The 21737-nt window shown below is 44.0% G+C and overlaps 1 protein-coding gene and 1 long non-coding RNA gene across 2 annotated transcripts in view; both read left to right on the top strand.

The window, feature by feature from the left end:
- Window positions 1-41: 41 nt before the first annotated feature.
- LOC139595134 (neuroserpin) overlaps window positions 42-21737 on the top strand; it is a 46021-nt gene continuing 24325 nt past the window's right edge. The window contains exon 1 of the mRNA XM_071438129.1: window positions 42-192. The gene's annotated coding sequence lies outside the window, so the exon portion shown is untranslated. The remainder of the gene's footprint in view (window positions 193-21737) is intronic.
- Window positions 8012-13276, top strand: LOC139595133 (uncharacterized). Its single transcript, XR_011680867.1, has 2 exons — window positions 8012-13019; window positions 13117-13276. It is a non-coding gene; the product is annotated as an uncharacterized lncRNA (long non-coding RNA).

Raw genomic sequence — 21737 nt, 5'->3', positions numbered from 1 at the left:
GACCACAATCCCCACAATGCCGAGCGGAGCGGGGGCGGGAGCGCTCGGCAGGGCGGGCCGGGGCGGGGACAGTGCCCGGGCGGAGCGGGGCTCAGAGGAGCCGAGCACAGCCTTGCCTGCACGGCAGAGCCGCGGCGGAGCGCGGAGCGGCGGCAGCACCGCCGGGCAGCGGGCGGGGTGGCGGGAGTGCTGGTGAGTGCGCCCGTCCCTTGGCGGGGCTGTGGGACCGAATGAACCGGGCGGCTCCGGCTCGTTTCTTACACCGTGCCGGAGTAGCGGCGGTGTGGAGGAGCCGCTGCCCGTGCGGGGGTCGTCGGCGTTCCCTCGGCGCCGGAGGGAGGGAGGCAGGGACGGGCTGCGCCCGCTGCGGCGGGAGAGGAGGCGTTCGGGATCAGAGCTGCTTCTCCGGCGTGGGATAAGCGGCGGGGAGCGGCGGGCAAGCCCAGGAGCCCCTCGGCGCTCGCTCGGCTGCTGCGGGCGGCCGGGGAGGGACGCGCTCTCCGTCCGGCCCCGCGGAGCTCAGCCCGCGCCCCGGCGGAGTTGTGCTCGGGTGAGGGCAGGGTCGCGGTGCCGTGCCCCAGAGCCCGCCCGCGGTGCCCTGCGGGTCCCTGCGGCCGCCCAGACCCTTCCCAGCCCTTCCCAGCCCGCAGCTGGGCTTCGGAGCCCGCCCGTGAGGGGTTCGCCCGCCGCTGGCAGCCCCGTCCTGGCGGCTCGCTCGGAGCGCCGCAGAGCGTGTGTGCGCCCCGGGTGCTGGCCATTAAAAGAACCAAACTTGGGCATTATTTGTCGGGGTGGTTCTGCTCCTAGTAAGCTTTGAGGTTTGAAGTTTCGAATTGCATCCTAGGAAGAGCTGAGCGATTAAAATTTGATATTGATATTAAAGCATCAACTCGGCTCTAGGTCCGAATTTGCGTTTCTGATGCGTCGCTGTTAACGCTCACTTTTTAAAAATGCGGATCGCTTCTGCCTAATGTTAAGGCACACGGATTCCCCATTGTGAACGTGAGAATGAATCATTGAACTTGTCAGGCTTTGGCTGTAACTTCTTGCAGCGCTGCTGGCAGGGTGGGAAGAGTTGGGTGCCTTTGGGGACAGAGGGACGGTGTGCAGGTGTCCGTGTGTGTCACCCATCCTCATCCCCTCCTTCGGGGTGGGCAAGGGCTCTGGCTGGGGGAAAAATAGGAAAAAAGGCACCTGGGTTGTTACACGTGTGAATTTTCTCCTTCCCACGCCGTCTCGTTTTGTTTTAATCAGATCTCTCGCATATCGATGGGTGATTTCTCACATATCAAATACTCTATGCATCCTGGTATTAAAGGGCTGCTTAAAAACTGCAGCAAATAATACGTATGAGTTTTGTAGTCTTAATCACCTTTGAGCTCAACTTCTTCAATTTTCCCCTCATTTTGATCTGGTGATTTGGTCTGACGGAAAATTACGCCCTTCTGTGTAGGGGAGAGGTGTTTAGTAAAATGTTGTAGCATAGGTTGAGCCAAATGTCTGCTTAATGGTTATTTATCCTTTCAGTGAAATTAGTATGTTTTAAATAAAATTACAAAGCTGTAGCCATAGAGCTGCTAAAACTTAAGATAGTTTCCTCTTCTGTCGATTTTGTGATACTTTTCCAGATTCTGTCAGGTCTTGGTTGGAGTTCTGGGGGTTGAACCAGATTCACACTTTTGTTATTTTACATCCATTGTATTTTTTAGAATTACTCTGGCTTGGTTGAGTGTGATGAAGAATAATTGCCAAGAGAGGGCAGGGAGCAGAAAAGGGTGATGGTTTTTTTTTTAAGGTGTGGGTTGTCTACAGAATTACACAGGGCAGCCTAAGATGTAATGCAATGTGAAGGCTTGTGGCAGTGTAAAGTTTCCTGTTAAAGGCAGTCATGAGCTCCAAAATTTGACCTCATGAGACTGTCTGTCCTGTATTTTCACATCCTCTAGTCCAATTGGAGTTGGATTTTGAAATTTGCTCTGAGTTTGTCTCGTCATCTGCCATTGTCAGGGATTTGCTCACACGTAGATGAAAGTTATTCATGAACGTGTCAGTCATCTCCTTTCATATTCAGGGGTGAACAATTCTAGGAGCACTATTGTTGTAACAACTCTCCTGAAATTTATTCTGTTGATGTCAATGTTGTATTTATGTGTAGCTTAGTTCAGTTTATAACCTTGTGTATCACAGCACATAGCCATGAAAATGGGTTAGTGCTGGTAGAATTCTTCACAGCAAGATCCGACTGCTCCCTCCTCTTTAAAGGCTTTTGCAATTAATGTTTTACTTCTCAAAACTTCAGATTTATTTTTTGGGCTGCTCATCATCGCTGAAGACACATTGTTGGCATGCCTGAATACCTTTTAAAATAATTTCTAGCAATTTGTGTTCTGTGTGGGCAATACATTATTCTGTCTGTGTAAAGCACAGGCTGAATTAATATAGGGTACATCTGTCCTGTACTGAGTCTTCAGGCTGTCCTTATCTGAATTGAGCTGTGTGTTCAAAATAACGTTAAAAATTGGTGTGTAAGCATGGTTTCCAAAGTTAATGTTTGGTTTTCCCTATTTTATATCTCTTGCATGTCTCTGATACAATAAAATGGGCAGATGGTAGGGAAAGATGTCTGTATAGTCAGCTGTAATTAGTGATAAATGCGTCTTTATGAATATATACATTCTTTGTATATATGAAAAAACAGAGTAGTTTAATTTGGGAATCCCTTAAAAATTTTGGGTTTAATTTGTGCCTTCCTAGTGTGGTCTTGTGAACTGGATGATTAAACATTAGCAGAACATAGAGGTGGGGAAAATAACATACCATGTATTCCTGCAGGAGGCTGGGAAATACTGTCTGAGTCTTGAATTATTGAATTGACAGGAGGACACATTTTCTGTCAACTTCTTTGTGAAATAGTCCAGGACATAAAGCTGTAGCCACTTCAAAAGAAAAAAATTAATCCCATAGTTCATTAATAAGGGTGAAGTTTTTGGTGCTTATTTTCCCTCTGTACTTGGCATTTGAAGCAGTGCAAAACGACAGGGATGTACAGATGTATGGATCCCATTAAGAATGTGTTTATTTCAGGTGTAAATACCTCAGTGCAGTCACTAGGAAGGTTGTGTTGGAGAAGGTCTGTAGCTATAAAGTAATGTGAGAATAGTTCCTTGCCTGTTTGTGGCTTGGGTAGTTCTCAATAGCATCTCGTTTGGTGGCCTTAATGAAGTATCTGTGATAAAGAATTGTTCTTATGTGGTGTGATTAAAATATCAGCTCTAAGGTCGTGTTCTGGTTTGTTTAATACACTTCAAAGCTAATGATTATGAGAACTGCAGACCGTGGCTAATGGGATAAAAGCTGTGTGAGTTATCCATGTCCTTTTTGGGCTTTTGGAGTCATTGCAGAGCAGCTGTAGCTGTGAGATGGGAAAAGAGGAAATTTCTTATTCATACAAGCTAATGAGTTAAATGTGTGTATGGCTTTTGGGTTAATGAGATTTGACCTCGTGTGTTGTAAAGGATTTTTAGTTTAGTTCAGTGTTTAAATATTATGATAATTCTTGAGAAATATTTTTGCAGACCTTGAGACTCCTCTTTCAGGAAGAATCAATAATGACAAGTAATTTACTGCATAGAAGAAGAAAGTTAAAACAATGTAGTTGTATTTAGTTTTAACCAACTAGCTTCCAATTTATAGGCTGGCTGTCTTTGCACTAATTTATGAACTTTGTGTGCTTCAGCCCTGAAGTCTTTCATCATTCCAACTAAAGAAATAATTGCTTAATAATGCTCTCGGTTCCTGCTCTGCCGTGTGAGTCTGACAGTTCCAACTCCGTGATGCCTTGATGGCCTAATGGACAATCTGCTGCTTCTAGAAAGATCTATTCTGTCCCAGCCAGAGCTGAAGCTGTGCCATGTGTGCAGGGGGGTGTCAGATGTACAAGCCAAGCACTTGTTAGCCAGCAGTGATCTCCCCAGGCTGTGGAAGAGCTGCAGTCCCTGCGCTTTTCCTTTCCTCTAATTTTGTCACGCGTGTTTCTGTGTGTGCAGTGGGTTTGGGGGGGGGGGGGGATTTCCTCATCTCAGAAAAGAGAACCCTCATTTCCTTTTTAACCTTTCTGCACAACACACTGAAGGCTTTGTTTTGCTTTTGCAGTTCTGAGAATTCTGCTCAGATAATTCCCTTTGCAGTAAGACGAAACGCCCAAACGCTGCTCACCAGTTGCATTCTGCACCTGGTACTGTTTGAGCAGCAGCTCCATTCCAGCCTTGGTTCTCCTGTGGAACTTTGGAGTGAGCTGCAGGACTTGGACATCTCCTTTTCACTGTGATTTTTTTGAAGTGCCCTTGGCATGTCAAGGTAGCGTTAAGAGCGTGGGTGCTTTGCCAAAGACAGCCTGTCGGAACTGCTCAGCATCACTCAGCCACTGGAGATTGCCTCCTTCCCTGGCACAGCAGCAAAGTGCCAGGCTTTGGGGACTGTCTCCATGGCTGAGGTGATGTTTGCTGCCCTACTTTTCCCCATACATCTCAGTTATGTAAGTTGGAAAGAAAGGTCTAAAGATTTAAGGCATCATTTTTTAATTGGTACACCAAAACTGCCCTTTTCCAATGGTTTTTTTTTTTTTCCCCCCACGTTTAAATTAAAGCAGCTCCTGAAGCATTTAATGACTGTGTACTTCATACAGCAATTGGAGTTCACTGAAGCAACTCGTGTTTTCTCTCTCAGATATCTTTTTTCTCAAAAGAAGCATTGCTCCAGTTTCTAAACTATTTAAAGTAATTAATCAAAACGTAAGATGACAGGAACAGCTTCTGTAACATCAGGTCCTCAACTTGAGATGAGGTTGATGCAAAGGGAAAGTGCCCAAGTCCCCACCAGTGTGTGTAAAGCCTGTAGGTGAATGATGACCTTTTCATCTGCTAAGAGATATGAGAAGTGGGAGGAAGAAGACAGGGGAGCCGAGTTATTTTTACTGTAAATATGTCAGTTTATTGACTTGTTAATTTCAGATTTATTCAAAAAAGCAGGAGGAGGAAACACTAATGTCTGCCAAAAACAAAGTAATTAGTGGGAGTTGAAAGATGTCTAATGACTCTTACAAGTACTAAAGAGGAATAAACTAGTCTCTTATTAAACTGGATATGGACGTTTAAAAAACTGTAGTAATTCTATTTTATCTTTAAAACATGTGCAATTGCATATGGTAAATAAAAACCTAAAGTAACATTGTTTATTCACAGTAACATTACAGGCAGAGAGTGGGATTTTAATTTAAAAAACCAAAACTGACTCCACACTTCTAAAATAAGGGCTCAGATAACACTTGACAAAGCTTGAGTTTGAGTTGAAGATGACAGAAGAGTTTTAGATTAATGCTTAATGTGCCTGCTACACCTCCTTGGTCTAGAGTGACAAACAAGATCTTGTTTCATGACTGCATGTGCAGTCTTCCTTCTGTGCCAGGGGACTGTGGTTGTGATTAGTCCAGTCCCAGGATCCATCAGCACATCTGCTCTGCTGGTTGTGTCTGTCCAAGGGAGCTGTTGGTGGATCTGCAGGCTGGGGAGCTGGGAAGAGGAGGACAGCAGGGTCAGAGAATCTGGAGAGAAGAGAACCAAGGGTTAGGAAGGGCAGCCATGCAGCAGCTGGAAATGAAACCTGGGAGCCTCAGAGCTGAACCCTTTAATTCAGCACTGCTCTGGTCTGTGGTTGCTGTGATCTCATTTCTATCCTGCAGTAATGCTGATGGAAGTGTGACAGATTGGGATTATGTGTGGTCCCCAACTGGTGATAGTGAAAGTCTGGGAGGGCTCCTCTGCCTTTGCCCTGGGTCATTCTGTGCATCTGAGCTGCTGGCCTGCTTTATCCTGCTCCCTCCATGGCCATGGATGCTCCTCCATCCCCAGGGATCTCCCCCTGGGTCATTCTGAGCTGCTGGCCTGCTTTATCCTGCTCCCTCCATGGCCATGGATGCTCCTCCATCCCCAGGGATCTGCCCCTGGGTCATTCTGTGCATCTGAGCTGCTGGCCTGCTTTATCCTCCTCTCTCCATGGCTATGGATGCTCCCAGGGATCTGCCCCTGGGTCATTCTGTGCACCTGAGCTCTGGCCTGCTTTATCCTGCTCCCTCCATGGCCATGGATGCTCCTCCATCCCCAGGGCTCTGCCTTTCCATGCTCTGCTGTGCCCACAGTGCTCTGTGCTCCTGCAGGCTGTGCTCACAAATCCCTGCTGCTTTTATCCCCCAGGGCTCTGCCTTCTGCCACCACCACGAGGACTCAGAGCTGTGTTTGTGGTGCTTTGTGGCTGAAATTGTTCATGATTGTTGTTCCTGCAGTCCTGTGCCCTGCACAAGTGGCTCCAGCTCCCCAGTTCACTGTCACCTGTGTGGTCACTGCAGGCACCAGCTCTGCTTGCTCTGAGCTGGCTGCAGGACAGTGCCTTGGATTTGTCCTCCCCACATCTTTGAGGCACAGGGAATGTCCTGGTGTCACCAAACCCCACGGGGATTTTGGAGCTGTTGGAGTCTCCACTTGCTCAGAAGCTTGGCATCATCTCTAGCTGACAGTTCCCATCTGTTTTTCCTACCATGCCTCTGTTAAAATACTAAAGAAAGCAGGAAATTAGATATAGGGGAAGATACTAAGGAAAACAAATATCAGAAAAAAAGCAAGCAGAAATATTTAATTACAGGGGATATGGAGCAGCAGGGCAGATAAGATACCATGACAGTGAGTAAGAATCAAATTGACTGTAAGTAGATCTATTTTGAGGGGATGATATGCATGAAGTAAAAAATGCCATTAGTAGTTTATCATATAGAAGAAATGTGAGGGAGGAAAATGTGCATGCAATATTAAAACACAGTGCACTTGTGGATTTGACATAACAGATAGCAGGTCCCCATATGTGAAGTGACAGCAAAATACCCTTTAGCTGCAAGGGGACAAGCTTTCACTCAGTCACAATGCAGACAACTTCTTGAAGTGATGGAAGCATATTTCCCAAGAAGAACATGAGGACATCTTGTATTTGGAAGGGGAGAAAAGCAGCAGAAATTCAAATCTGCATCTAGGAATTGTTCCAAGGAGCTGGGTCTCATAAAGATCTTTGTTACCTTTAGTGAAAGCCCTGTGGGATAGAGGTATGGAAATGTGTTCCCACTGTTTGTCACCTCAGCATTGGCAGACACCAATTAAATTGATGTGCACCATCCTTTCCTAATCCTTATCCATGTAACTATCCTATCCTGGAGTTATTACTTAATTCCTTAGGAAGTCCAGGGCTTTGGAAGAATCCCTGGGAATATTGCTGAAGCACTAAGAGAGGAAGGACAAAATTAATTTTTTCCTTTCAAAGGCTCTAGGATTATCCCAGGAGCTCAGAGAAGGTAACACCAATGGATAGGGTAGTTTTAAGGGAAGAAGGGAAAAAATTTCCTTGTTTTCACATCTTTTGGTAGTGGACAAGTCACTTAATCTTTGCTTAACCTATGTTTCTCCAGTATAAAATGAAAACAGCCTCTTCCTCCTCATAATGGCTGTGAAGCATGTGGGGTTAATTTGTTAAAGATAAAGGTGTGTTTGACTGTGATTTAACAACCTCAGTCTATAGAAGCCATGTAAGCAACTAACTTGGCATCTCATTCATCAGGCTTGGTGATCTTTGCTGGCTCAGAGCAGCCTGGTATAGATTTTTAGAGACACTGGATCGTTCCTATTACTTACTTGAAGGATAAATTGCAACATTTATCATGGCATTCCCATTTTTATTTTGTAAATCTTTCAATACCGTGATTGAAGAACACTTTGAAAGCCAATAAGTGCAAATTCCAGATATTGTTGGGATTGTACCTGATCAAAGTAACAAATAGCATCAATGGACTTGAACACCACATAAATGTTATGTATTTTCAAGGAGGCCATTAGAACACAGCATTCATTTGGAAAATATTTGGAATAATAACCTATCATTCACTCATAGAAAATTTCAGTGTTGGGTGGCGTTTCAGTCAAGAAAATCGTGATATCCTTTAGAAACAAGAAATTGTGCCATCACTGAAGCCTTGCAAGGTTGTGCTGAGACAGGAAGCAGCATATTAATGTGAAATTTCCATCTTTTTCACGCTTAAATGGAGCAGATCTAAAGTCAGTTCATTCAACAAAATGGCAATTTGAATCTATTTTGCAGAGCTCACTTGAGGCAATGTGCTCTTGCTAGTTCACTTTAAATGTGGATTCTGAGACTGTGGAAGACTTTTACATATTTTGATTACCATCAGTTCTGTTTGCTCACATTTTACCTGCTTGACTAGAGAAATAAAGTTTTCCTGGGTATCTTTTGGCATATACAAAATCCAGTTAATTAAGACATGCTATACTTTCTCCCCAGAGTCAAAGTATAATGTTCAGCTGGCCGACTTGCATGAATAATCCATCACTGTGAATCATTAATTTAGAAGACAAGCCATGGTAATTGATGTCTTTATGCAAGCTATGGAAATGCTTAGGGAAATTGCTTATTTTTTTCTTGTTAGTTCCCTTTTTTTTTCATTTTTTCATTGGAATATTTCTAGGCCTGACTAGTGTGGATTCTGAAATGGATTCACCTGAGATTAAGGTTCTTGTGGGAATGGGATCTCCTTCTTGGGTTTGATAAAAATCGGAATGTTTTTGATCTGGAAAACTTTTAAAATCATAACACTTATCCTTGAGCTAATCTTGTGTGCATACATTGGATGAATCACTCTAAGTTTTGGAAGTTTCTAGGAAAAGGAGCTGGCATGGTGGTCTTAGCAGTGGCTTTAATGTGGTAAAAATGCTTTAACAATTCCTGTGATAATTTGGTAATGCAAACAGGGATTACAAGGTAAGTTGATATTTTGACCTTCCTGTATTACTCAGCATGTTTTTGTATCAAAATAAGCATATAAAAGGCAGGTGATGTGTGTGTATATATATATATATTTAATATTTTTTTGTTGGAATATGTACATTTGAAGATAATTTATCACATAATTCATAAGGCTCACCTATATGCTGCATTACACTGTAACCATTATGTCTCTGTGGCATGGAAAGTTAACTCATTTTGTTTTCTTTCTGGGAATCTCTTCACTTTCACTCATAGTTGAAATATGAGGGTTTGCTACCAATTTACAATTATTTTGTCTGCCTTCAGAACAAGGAGGAGGCAGTTGGTTGGTATTGAATGGGAGCCAACAGCTTGGTGACATTTCAAAAGTGGGATATCAATAACCCATATATGACTTAAAGCATATATATTATGTAATAATGTCATACATGCAAAATATTATAAAGTCTTTCAATTGATGTTAATGGGATTTGGACTGTAACTACATAGTACTAAGATGATTTTTATTCCATTGAGGAAATTTCCTAAATATTTCTTGTGTGTTCTGTAGCTGAAATGCCAAGTGGACCACTTCTACAGATAGATTTAAAATGTAACAATTCTGAAAATGATCAGGCAGGCTTGTTTTGTGTTCTTTTTTTTTTTTTTTTACCCTTGAATATTTATTTCCCATTTAGGCATCAAACTAGACGCTTATTTGATCTCATGTGCTTGGCTGCTCCTGTTTGTTCCCAGCTGAGCCCTGATGTGCTGCACTTTGAGAAATCCAGCCCTGAATTTTGACATTTTACACAGGAGCAAAAAGAGAACATGTTCCCAATAAATTCACATTTGAGCTGAATTCAAATAGGTTTTGCTGTTTGGGTTCAGTTTCATAAGGTAGGAGAGGTGAAATGCTGCTGATAGCTGCAGTTATTGAAAAATGGTAATCACAACTTTCATAAAGTGAGATAAGCCATGTTTATTAATGTTTTCTGTGGCCACTGAGTGACTTGGCCCTGGGACATTAAATGCCTAAATGGGTTGTGTAATTAGCTTTTTTCCACTTACAGATCAAGCAGCTAAACACACAACATTTTCTGAGCAGCTCAAATTATTTTTGTCGTGTTAGTTTAAGCCAAGGGAGAAAATAATTCTAATTTTTCAGGTTTTTTGAATAAAATCAGAGCTGCACAGTGAACAGAACTGGGGTCCTGAGGAGATTTCTATGCCAGCCATAAAATTCCTAAATCTGGGATGGTTTCTGTGTTCCCACCCCTGACGCAGAACAGAGGTTTGAACCATGCTGCCTTGCTTTGGCCAAGAATTCCAAAATCATTGACCCAGAACCATGGCATGTGGTGGCTATGGGTAGAGACCCCCCCCAGGCAACCTCTTCCAGAGCTTTCTTGTGTTTGCCAGCAAAATTCTGTTGTTTGAGCCTGATGTATTGTTTCTACAGTTTGAAATTCAGTCTGTCCCATCCACTGTGCATACACAATCAGAACAATATTTTAATGCCTTTTTTCTTCTCTCTCTCCATGATTGATATCAAAGAGAGGGACTGAAATAAAACATCCCCAAACTGGCCAAGTTTGAGCTTTTAAATCCATATTAATTTCATACTTGGCTACCTCAGCTGGCATCATTGTTAGTCCAATTAAAAAATAAACACCCGCCCTAAAGAAATTGCAGCCAGGCTGTGTCACACTCAATCCTAAGGGAAAATTCCTTAGGCACAGGGAATACTCCTGGTTTTTAAAAGGGCTCTGCTTGAGTGCCTTCCAAATGTAAGCTTTTTTCCCCACAGTAACCACTTTGACCTCTTTGACAGTATCATAAACCAAATAAATAAATACACTGCAAAATCCCCAGTTTGATCAGGACATTACAGAGGAAAATTTCTAGTCTGGATTTCTGGATAAAGTAATCTCAGCAGTTCCTGGAGGAAGTGACTGGGGAGTTGCCAGTGTCAAATAGGAGGTAAATATTTCTCTCCCTGAAACAATTCAGCAAAAAGACCTCTGAAAATCTGAACAACCTGAGGACTTTGAGGTAGTTAAGCTCTAATTTTGTAATGTCATGGTTTGACTCTTTCTGTATAAGACAGGTTAAACGAGTAGGACCTTTAAAATGAGAACAAGGAAATGTTTGTTTAATAAGGCCCCAGTAAAGATTTTTTCCCTAATGCAAACTCGCTGAATGGGAGTGCAGAAGTGTTTGAGGTTAGGGATCAGCTGTGGCCATTCAGCCTTGTAATTACAGCTGTGATAAGTGTGTTTTCAAGTCTTGCTGTACTAAGAGTTTTCTTAATCCATTATTTTACTTGGCCTTTCACTGCTCCTCCTAGCACATTGTAACAATTCCTGAAAACTTCTGAATCATGGGAAAACAAGTGTTAGGCTATTAATTTCTGGCTCTATAGAGACATAAACTTGAGTCTTGCCTGGGCGAGTGCGTGGCCGTGTCTGACATCACTAATGCTGTGTTTGGGAGCCACAGTAAGCACACAAATATTGCAGCTCTGTGTGGGGAAGACTGGGCTGTTTAAAGTCAAGCTTTTTAATGTAGCACTGGGGGGAAAGTGTCGTGAACTTCTGGTCCATTATTAGCAGCCTTTGTTGCTGTGGGCTTTGGGAGCTGGAAAGGAGATGGCTCCTGGTGAAGGCTCTGTTCCTCCAGTGCTTTGTGATTGCTCTTGTTCATGGGAATTGCTGCTGATGTCTGCTACTGTTGGCTTCCCTGTATTTTCATGGAAACAAGCCCTGATGTCTCAGCTGGTTGCTCTCTAAGTGCAGGAATTGATGGCACTGAAGGTCCCACGGCTTTGGACACTTGATCCAGTGGAGCTGCTGTCACCTCTGCACGGGCAATTCACTGCCTCAAACAACAAAACTCAGTGTTGTTCTTCCTTCAGGGTAGTACAATTCTGTATACTCCACCATGGATGAATTTGAACAAAGAAGAAATCAACCTAAAAGTAACTTTAGCTGGATGATTTCATGCTCTGAAGGGGGCCAGCTGTAATTTTAGTGTCTTGTGTGTCCCAGTGATAAACTTTGATGAGACAGAGGTGGCTGTGCCGCGGTCCACAAGGTGCCCAGCTGATCTGTGTGTGCTGCCTCAAGGCTCAGCAGAGTTGGGGCAGTGAGGGATGAGCTGCTGCCCATTTTCACCTGGGGGTGTGGAATAACTGTCCTGTGGTGACTAACCAAAGAAATGTGTGTCACTTGGGCACTGCTGCTCATCCAGCTGCACCAGTTCTGTGAGGTCTGTGTGAGGCAAGGCATTCTGCCTGCTTGTTGCCTAATGAGTTTGGTGCTGAGGCAGATTGACTGAAAATTAAAGTTGTTTTTTTTTTTTTTTTTTTTTTTCTGTGACTGTATTGATGGAACTGCTTGGCACAAACCGGGTCTGAATTCCTTGCTTTGAGGTGCAGCTGTCCACCTTGCCTATTTGACAACTTAATTTAGACATAAAAATCGGATAACCCATGTAAAACTTGAAATTTGGGCTCTTTTATACAGGCACAAGAATTCAGGTTAACCTACTTAGTTTGGAAAGCCACGCTAATTAAAAAGATTAACCTCATTTTAAATAAGTGTGTGTGTTACCCACCAGTGGAAAATACTGGACACCCATGAATCACAGCTCATCACACAAGAGCTGGGAGTAGTGTCAGAGTCTTTCTAGCACAAGGTAGAATTAAATTATAAACTTGCCATAAGAAAACACCTGAGACTTGCTGGAAAACAGGCAGTTTGGTTTGGGGAGGGGACACAATGAGGTTTCAACTTTCAGTTTTCATTCTGGGTGTTGGAAATGATTCAGTTCCTTTCTTGAAGGTATTGGAGCTTTCAAATGATAAAAATCTGAATAGAAAACAAAACCAAAACAAAACCAGCCAACCAAAATAAAACCTCCAGACATCCTCAGATTCTATTCCTTTCTTTAAGGTATTGGAACTTTCAAATTGTAAAAATCTGAATGGAAAACAAAACCAAAACAAAACCAAAAAAAAAACCCCAGACATCCTCAGATTCCATTCCTTTTTTGAAGGTATTGGAGCTTTCAAATTATAAAAATCTGAATGGAAACCAAAACAAAACCAGCCAACCAAAAAAAAAAAAACCCAGACATCCTCAGATTCCATTCCTTTCTTTAAGGTATCAGAGCTTTCAAATGATAAAAATCTGAATGGAAAGCAAAACCAGCCAACCAAAAACACCCCAGACATCCTCAGATTCCATTCCTTTCTTGAAGGTATTGGAGCTTTCAAATTATAAAAATCTGAATGGAAAACAAAACCAAAACAAAACCAGCCAACCAAAAAAAAAAAACCCCAGACATCCTCAGATTCCATTCCTTTCTTTAAGGTATCAGAGCTTTCAAATGATAAAAATCTGAATGGAAAACAAAACCATCCAACAAAAAAAAAAAAAAAAAAAAAAAAAAAAAAAAACCAAACAAAAAAAAACAACCAAAAAACCCAGACATCCTCAGATTCCATTCCTTTCTTGAAGGTAGTCTGAATGGAAAACAAAACCAAAACACAACCATCCAACCAAAACCACCCCAGACATCCTCAGCGCAGCGCAGCCCGCGCGTGTTCCTGGAGCCTCAGGGAGGCTGTGTGGATGTGAGCCAGCAGAGCACAGCACAAGTGCTCGGTTCCTCCAGTGCTTTGCGATTGCTCCTGTTCATGGGAATCCTGCAGCGTTTACAGTCAGGTCTAACGTGATGCAAACTCCTCTGTGTGGGAGAATAAGCAGGATTAAGAGGAATTCAGCTCCCTGCATGTGGTGTTGAAATGGCTCATCGTGGAGCGGGTGCTTGGAACAGCGTCAGTTCCCATAAACACAAACCAATGAGGCTTGAGCAGTGAGCACAGGAGAGAGCTCCAAGGGCAGATTCCACCTTCCAGGCACAGCGTGAGTGCTGGACTCTGAACTGAGCTGTTTTGTCCATGGTGGGCCAAGAGTGATGTTTCAATAGCCACAAGCCTCCAAGGCCAGGATAAATGAAACTATCAGAACAAAAATGGGATTTTATTCCCCCTCAGTAAAATGAGGCTTGTTTTTTACTCTGATTGAAAAAACTATTTGGTGGCTGTGTATCTTCTGTTGTGGATAAGATGCCTGAACAGCAGGAAATAGTTTTTCCTCCCTGCCTTTCTGTTTCTAACTTTCCAGTTTATCCCTTAAAGCTGCTGCTGTTCCAGATACTCTCTCTGAACAATTCAGAAACACATGTAGGGCACCAAGCTCACTTCTTGTTTTCATGCCCTGCCAGCTCTCCCAGTTGGAACAGCATGAGGCTGCTCCTGTCCCATTTGTTGGCTTTTGGTTTTTTTTTTCCTTGAGTTGGTAAGTTCATGGATGCTTGTGAAGAAAAAAGAGGGAGGAAGAACGTGAATGATGATGTGGAGATAAAAGCTTGAGGATTTCAGTGGCATTTCTGGCCACTGTGCCATGCTGGGTGCTTCACTCCTCCTGCCTAGATTTGACTTGTCTGTATTGGTGTCTGGAGTCCTGTCTGTCATGGGCAGATGTCCTGGTTGCTTGCTTTTTTTAGATATTTGCAGAGCTGCTCTCAAGTGCAAGCAATATAAAACCCGAGTTGTGGAGTTGTAGAAACCATGGAGATAAGGGAGACAATTGAGAATATTTGAGAATATTATAGCAAAAATAGCAGCAAAGTAAATAGCAGTGATGCTGAGGCCTGAGAGGCAAGAATTGGAACTGGCCTTAGGGTGGGAGGAAAGAAGAGTTTAATTTTCTTCTCCATGTGGAATTCCCATGCTTCTTATTCCTTTGGGAAGATCAGTGATCAACATACTTCAGATCAAAAAGAAATTCTTATGGAATGCTTTGTTGAGGTTTTCCACTGTGAAAAATACAGAATGAAAAAATCCTGCTGCTGGCTGAATTTGGCATCGAGATTATTTTGTAGTTTTTAGAAAAAAAAATCTGTACTTTGTAACAGATGTTATTCTGCTATGTTAGAGCAATATTTGGAGAGGCTTAATGCTGAATTTTCCCCTCAGTTACTGATTTTGCTGAAGTGTCCTTGCTCAGTGAGTCCATTTTGCTGGTTCAGAACTGAACCCCCTCTGAGTGACTCTTCTTTCTTTCTCACCCTTTTGTCTCTGGAGGCTTTGTGCTAGACCAGCTTTAGAGCCTTTTTCCATTCTCATTTTGTGCCTCAGCCGTGCCTCTGGCTGGGCACAATTGCCAGGACAGCTCTTTCAGCTTTGTTGGGCCCTGTCTGAGCCCCAGCCATGCCAGGACAGCTCTTTCAGCTGGTTTTAGAGCTGGGCTTTGCTAGGCTCTGCCTGGCTCCTGGCTGTGCCAGGACAGCTCTTTCAGCTGGTTTTAGAGCTGGGCTTTGCTAGGCTCTGCCTGGCTCCTGGCTGTGCCAGGACAGCTCTTTCAGCTGGTTTTAGAGCTGGGCTTTGCTAGGCTCTGCCTGGCTCCTGGCTGTGCCAGGACAGCTCTTTCAGCTGGTTTTAGAGCTGGGCTTTGCTAGGCTCTGCCTGGCTCCTGGCTGTGCCAGGACAGCTCTGCCAGCTGGTGCCAGGGCAGCTGCTGGGGCTGAGCTCTGGGCTGGGTTTGCTCTCAGCCCTGGGGCTGTCAGGACTGGCTCCCTGAGGTGTGAGCTGCTCCCAGGAGGGGCTGGAGGCTCAGCAGAGCCTGCTGCAATCCTGAATTTGCCATGGAGGAGGGGAGCATGCAGAAGAGCAGCACTGGAGGAATGGTGCCCGTGCATTATAAACAGCAGTCCTGGTGATGACGAACTGCTGCTGGTAATTAATCAGGGTGCAACATCTACTCTGAGGGCTGGGGTTAATTGTTTTGGGTTTGTTTTTTTTTTTTTTCAAAAGCAATCTCTGCCTTATTACTGTACTGTAAGAAAGTAATTCTGATCTCAGAATGTTAACAGAAGTGAATAATAACTCTCCTGGCAAGAGGGACGTTACCCAAATGTAAATGGAGCCCAGTGTTGATTGCAAGGCTGCAGCCAATATTATTTTGTAGGAAAACGAGCTGGTTTGTATGTCACACTTGCTTTCAGTTCATGCACTGACAGACTTCTCTGCTGAAATCCTGATGCATTTTAATTAACTTTCTTCATCATCTTGACATAGCTATACCACAGCCAGATCTCTTTTCTTCTGAAGTCCTTGTGAAGGGAGCTGGACATGGTAAGGAAGAATTAACTCCTGCTTTGATCTTTTGAAATGGTGTTTCACACTATGTGCTTTTTCTATTTAGTTACTCTGGGATGATTTAAAGATTGTCATTGTTCGTTGTGTTTTGTTAAGGATATTTGAAAACTTTCCTGAGTTGGTTGATGGGCTTTTAAAAGGCATTCAGCAAAATCTCCTCCAGAGATGCACAATTTCTAGGTACTTCTCTTGCAGTGTTCCCTATTCCAGCAATCCTAAGTAGTGAATGGTTCCTGTTCTGTTTTTGTTTCTCCTTAATTAGTTGTGTCTTTTAGTCCTCCTACTTTGGAAGGTTTAAAATTGGCTGTGAGAGCTTGTATAATGCCAGGCAGAGTACACAGACTAATGTAATATATCTCAAGTGACTTTATGTATAAATAGGGAGCTGCAAGGAAAATGCTTGAAACACTGCATTCCAAACTCACTTGCTGGAAATGCTTCCACAGGATGTATTATTAATATATTTTGGTGCTGCTGAAGCTGTAATATCACCATGCATTACAGCAATATCTGTGACATAAGTGACAGCTTTCATCACTTATACAACTACGCTCCAGAACATGCAAGGATCTCGCCTTTAGACTCCAACTGCAGTGATTGCATCTGGCAGTTGCATATGGTGAAACTTAGCTACTGCCCTTTTAATTAAATTATAGTGGGAGCTTGATGATCAGCTGAGTTTCACAGGAAAATAACAGAAATGGGACTTAGTGTAAGTAAGGAAATTTGTGGTACGTGCAAGAGCAGGCAAGAAGTTGTTCTTGTGTCTAAAATAACTGATTGCAGTGTTCTATCTCTGCTGCTTCTGATGGAAAGAGGCTATTACAGAATTAGATCTCACCCTTCCTTTCCCAGATAGCCCTAAGGAAATCTGAGGGAGGAAGAGGAATGCTGCTGTCTCATTTGGGGGATGTTCCCTGGAGGGTTGCACCCTGAGTGGAGTACTGCATTGGCCTTTTCACTGCAAAGTCATTGCAGAGGTAGAATGTGTCAGAATTGGTTCTGGAAAGCCTCTGAGAGCCACCTTCCCTTTCTGTGTCTGGGCATTGTCCCCCCTTCCAGCAGTCAGGTCAGCATCTTCACCACCAGACCAATGCACCTGAGAGAGACTTCATGCAGAGAGCTGTGCAGGACTGCCAGCCCTCACTGGGACACAAATGGGGGCTGAACCCACCAAAACCAAACAGGCTGTGCCTAACTGAGGCCATTCTGTGGAACTTGCCAGGTGAGAGCTGTGCAGGACTGACAGCCCTCACTGGGACACAAATGGGAGCTGAAACCACCAAAGCCAAACAGGCTGTGCCTAACTGAGGCCATTCTGTGGAACTTGCCAGGTGAGAGCTGTGCAGGACTGACAGCCCTCACTGGGACACAAATGGGAGCTGAAACCACCAAAGCCAAACAGGCTGTGCCTAACTGTGGTCATTCTGTGGAACTTGCCAGGTGAACCCCCTTTTGTTCTGCTGGAAGCAGATCCTGTGTAGTGTTTCAGGCTCAAGCTTGAAGCTCTCCCCATCAGACTGTGTTGGCTTTATCAGATGAGCCATTCCCAGTTCTGAACCTTTTAGGATCCCCAAAGTTCCATAATGCTTCAAATCTTCACCTTCACAGAGCTTGTGGGTTTTGTGTTTCCTTATTTATAGCTCTTACTTCGTGGGGCACACTGGAGCTGCCAAAAATAAGGCATTCTGCCAAAGTATTTCTAAAAATTTGTTTCTCCTAGACAGAAGAAACAAACAGAGAAATTGCATATGAGGCCTTTCAATTGCAGGCCTTAGAGCAGTAGATTTGGAAACAAGACCACCTTTTTTAATTGTCTAGACATGTATTTAGATGTTGGCTTTAGGCTATTCAAATTTAAGTATTTTGGACATGGCTTCTCAGCATCTCTTTTTATTTTTTAATTAGAGCTGAGGGAATATGCTTGAGGAAGTGCAATTAAGACAACTTTGGCTTGCATAATTGCCTCAGCAGGTTAGTGAGTCAGTGCCAAGCTCCATGAAAGTTTAAAAACATTTGGGATTCAATGGAAAAAAATTGTCAATATGAAAATTTTCAGTGTAACATTTGCCTTTCAGGTTTTGTCAGTGCTCCTGGTGCCATGGGGTCATTTAAAAAAACAGGAATAAAGAATCCTGAAGAGCATGACTTGGCTGTGTGTTGGAGAGCAAGGTTTTAGTGTGGTCCAAACACTTCCTATGGAATGACTGTTCCTTGTCTTAGTCACTCTATACTGGAGTTTTAAACACTCCTCTATTTCCTATATCATTATTGTGCTGCTCTCTAATGAAATTAACCTCAGGGTTTCCTGCTCCAGAAGGCAATGACACCATAATTGACAGATGGTGACAAAATCCCTTAACTTTTATTAATAAATGTTTGTGCAGCTTGAGATAGAGATGTCATTGCACTGAGACAAACTGATTCCAACAAGGTTCCACACGTGTCTGTAGAATCTCTGCTTGACAAGGTCAGATGCTCACACAGGCTAAGGGCAAACGTTTTTTAGGGATAAACATTTTTTGCAGCCCAGAAAATGTAAGTACATCCCCTACCATGAGGGAGCTGCCTTGCTGGCTGAATGGAGCTCGTGTCACAGCGAGCAGTGATGTGCCTGCCTGCTGTCCAAGGAATGCAGAATTTCCCAGCCTTGTCACCACTCCCAGGGACTGCACTGCTGATACCCAAAGTACTTTGCAGATCCCTTCCTGTGCTGCTTGCACTGGCCCTGATGGCCAGCTGGTTATCTATCCAGTTGTAGCTTGAAGCATTTAATGCTATTTAGTTAGTTTCCCATTTCCTTGGCTGTATTGTGCAGGTTCTAAGCAGTAACACCTCCTGAACTGTGTGTGTGGTGCTGTGAGGATTGGGATTTGATTTGCTGCTCTCACCTGCAGGCAGGCTCTGTGTGCAGCCCCAGGTGTGAGCACATCCCAGTGAGCTGGGGGATTCCAGCAGGGTGTTTGATCCCTTGCACTGCTGTCCCCTGCACACCTGCCTGTTGTCCTGGCTCTGGAAAAGAAATTATTTCTCAGGTGGAGCTCAGATTTGAGCTTTATTTCACAGTTCTTGTGCTGGAGGGAGAGAGGGGCTGAGTGCTGGGGAGGAAAAGGGAGATGAACACAGGGAGCAGCTGATGGGAGCATCACATCTCTTCTCTGGGTGTTTGCTGTGGTAAAACCACAACGTTCTGGAGGTGAGAATTCTTTTCCTCCAGTAGTGCTGGCTGGAGGTGCAATTTTTGCCCAATCTTCAGATAAAAATCTGAGAGGTTGTATTGCTGGACAAAGCAGAGGAAAGGCCGTTCTTGTGTTGTTCTGCAGTGGATCAGGTGGGTTTGTCAGCAGCTTGAGGTCTGTGGCAGCAGCCACGTTCCCCTGTTGATGTAGGGCCTGAGGCAAGCCTGAACTAGCTGGGAGCAAACCGTGGACATGTCTGGGAGCCTCCTCTGCACATCCTTCAGGGTAGCCATGACAACCATCCCTGGTCTGGAGAACAGCTGAGGATCTCACCAGCTGCTCCTGCCTCCCCTGGGCTGGGCTGGGGCTCAGGGGGCTCCTTGTGGAGGGGAAGTTGGGTTCATTGTCTAAGCTCTGTTCATTTTCTGAGCTGTTATTGTTAGTTAGGTGGTGCCTCTCTCTGGTATTTATTGGGAGATGTGATTGCCAACAAGAAATCATTCAGAGTAAAGGTGCCTGCAGCAATTCTCATATTTACCAACTGGCAAAGCAGCAGTGGCTGAATTTCACCAACCTCACGTCCTTCCATGACTCACCTGCCACAAGCATGGCACTGTTCTGGTTGGGTTTGGGGGGAAGGAGAATCCCCCAGTTCCTGCCTGTATCCACAGTGGGTTTTTCCCCTGAGCCAGCAGGTCTTGTTCCCTGAGCAAATCCGTCTGTTGCTTTATCAAATTGTTCTGCCAGACTTGTATCTGCTCCTGCAGCTGCTCTTTACAGGAGACAATGTAATCAGTGCTGTTACCACACTTGTTTTCCTCCCAGGGTTTTTTTTTTTGACTCACTGATCAGGAATCAGCAGTTTTTCTCATTTGTACTTCCCACACCTTTGGTGTTTAGCTTGCAGGTAGCCAAGAGTAATCTCGAAGGCAACTAATCTTAGTTTAGTCTCTGTGTGCTGAGGAACCAAGGCAATGTATCACAGCTTTATTTTGTAGGTTTTTAAAGCCATAAATTAGTTTCTTTATAAAACCCTCTGTAAAGGTGTAAAAGAAAAGGAAATTATAACCCATTTTTTCAACCTGTCTGACAAGTACAAGGTACTAGAATTCAACCCTTAATTGAATTTTTGGCACCTTCCTACGCCGAGTCCAGGTCTCGCTGTTTCAAAATCCGTGGTACCTCATGTCTGTGAACTCAGTTGGAGTTTGTTGATAGGATATCTCAAAATATCTCAGCTTCCAGAGAGCTCCTGCCCCTTCTGCATTTTACTGGAACCGAATAGTTCAGAGTTTGTGGGTGTGAGGGGGCGAATTTGTTCTGCTTCCTCTTAGTCATCCCAGCCTTATGCTGGGGAAAGGCAAGAGCTGCAGAAGCAGTCCTGTATTTATCAGATGAATGTTTTTCTTCAGCCATCACAAGGATGGGTGTCCCTTGTGCCCATGCACATCTGGGCTGGCCCCAGGGCAGGCGAGCAGCAGCCCTGAGCTGGCTGTGGCCACGTGGGGAAATGTGCTGGGCTGAGTTTTGGGGCTGCTGATACCTTTCCAGCTGTTTTCTGAAATGCTGAATTAAAAAGTTTCCTGGGAATTGAACCAGGTGGACTTCAGTGCCGACACCTGCTGAAGGATGGATATCTGGAATTTTGTTTTAGTGTTCCATCACTGTTTTTTTTTTTCCCCCTGAGAACAGTTGCAAGCCAGAACAAAACTGATATGCTCTGACAAACCTCTGTAGCAAGTGAGGATTTGTGATACACAACTGTTGTTCAAGAAGAGGCTGTGGGAAGGAGAATTTGTTTGCACTGATTCCTTGATTGCCTGGTAGGAGAGAAGTGTTCATGCATCAATTGCTGAAATCAAACAAAATTCAGAATCTGTCTGAAATGAGCAATTCATACCTTTGGCCTTAATAACTGTATGGCTGAGGAGTGAAAGCATTTTTAACAGCTTTTTTTAAATTCTTATATTTAGCCAGTGAAAGCAAAATGTACACAGCAACATGTGAAACTGATGATTGTTGATTTATAAACATTGTTCAGTCGGGACATTGACTCCTTTCCCACTGCTGCAGGATTATTTAACCAGATTGCATTGATGCAGATCAGCAGTGACAGACTGTACTGGGGATGTCTGAGGAAGACAGAAAAGACTGAGTAAAATTTTGATGATACTCCCAGGGACTGTTTAAGTTTCTGGATGTGCATTACATAATGTTCAGCTTCATTTCCTTCAACTTGAAGTGTGTTTGTGAGTAGGGTCCAGGCAGTCCAGAGATGCTCTCAGTGCTGCTGCAGTGACAACCCAGGGTGCCTTGGGCTCTGGCTGGACAGGGATGCTGAGGAGATGCTGCTCCAGAACCTGTGCCAGCTCCTGGTGGGACCCAGCCCTCCTGTGCCTGAGGAAGCCCAGACCCCCCGAGTAATGCAGCCTGCAGTGAGGCAGGATCAGAGGAGCAGGAACTGCTCTGGCTGGAAC

This window comes from Agelaius tricolor, unplaced genomic scaffold (assembly GCF_023055355.1).
Source record: "Agelaius tricolor isolate 1412-34295 unplaced genomic scaffold, bAgeTri1.0.p SCAF_12, whole genome shotgun sequence".
Lineage (NCBI taxonomy): Eukaryota > Metazoa > Chordata > Aves > Passeriformes > Icteridae > Agelaius > Agelaius tricolor.
This window is presented reverse-complemented; position numbering and strand designations above follow the sequence as displayed.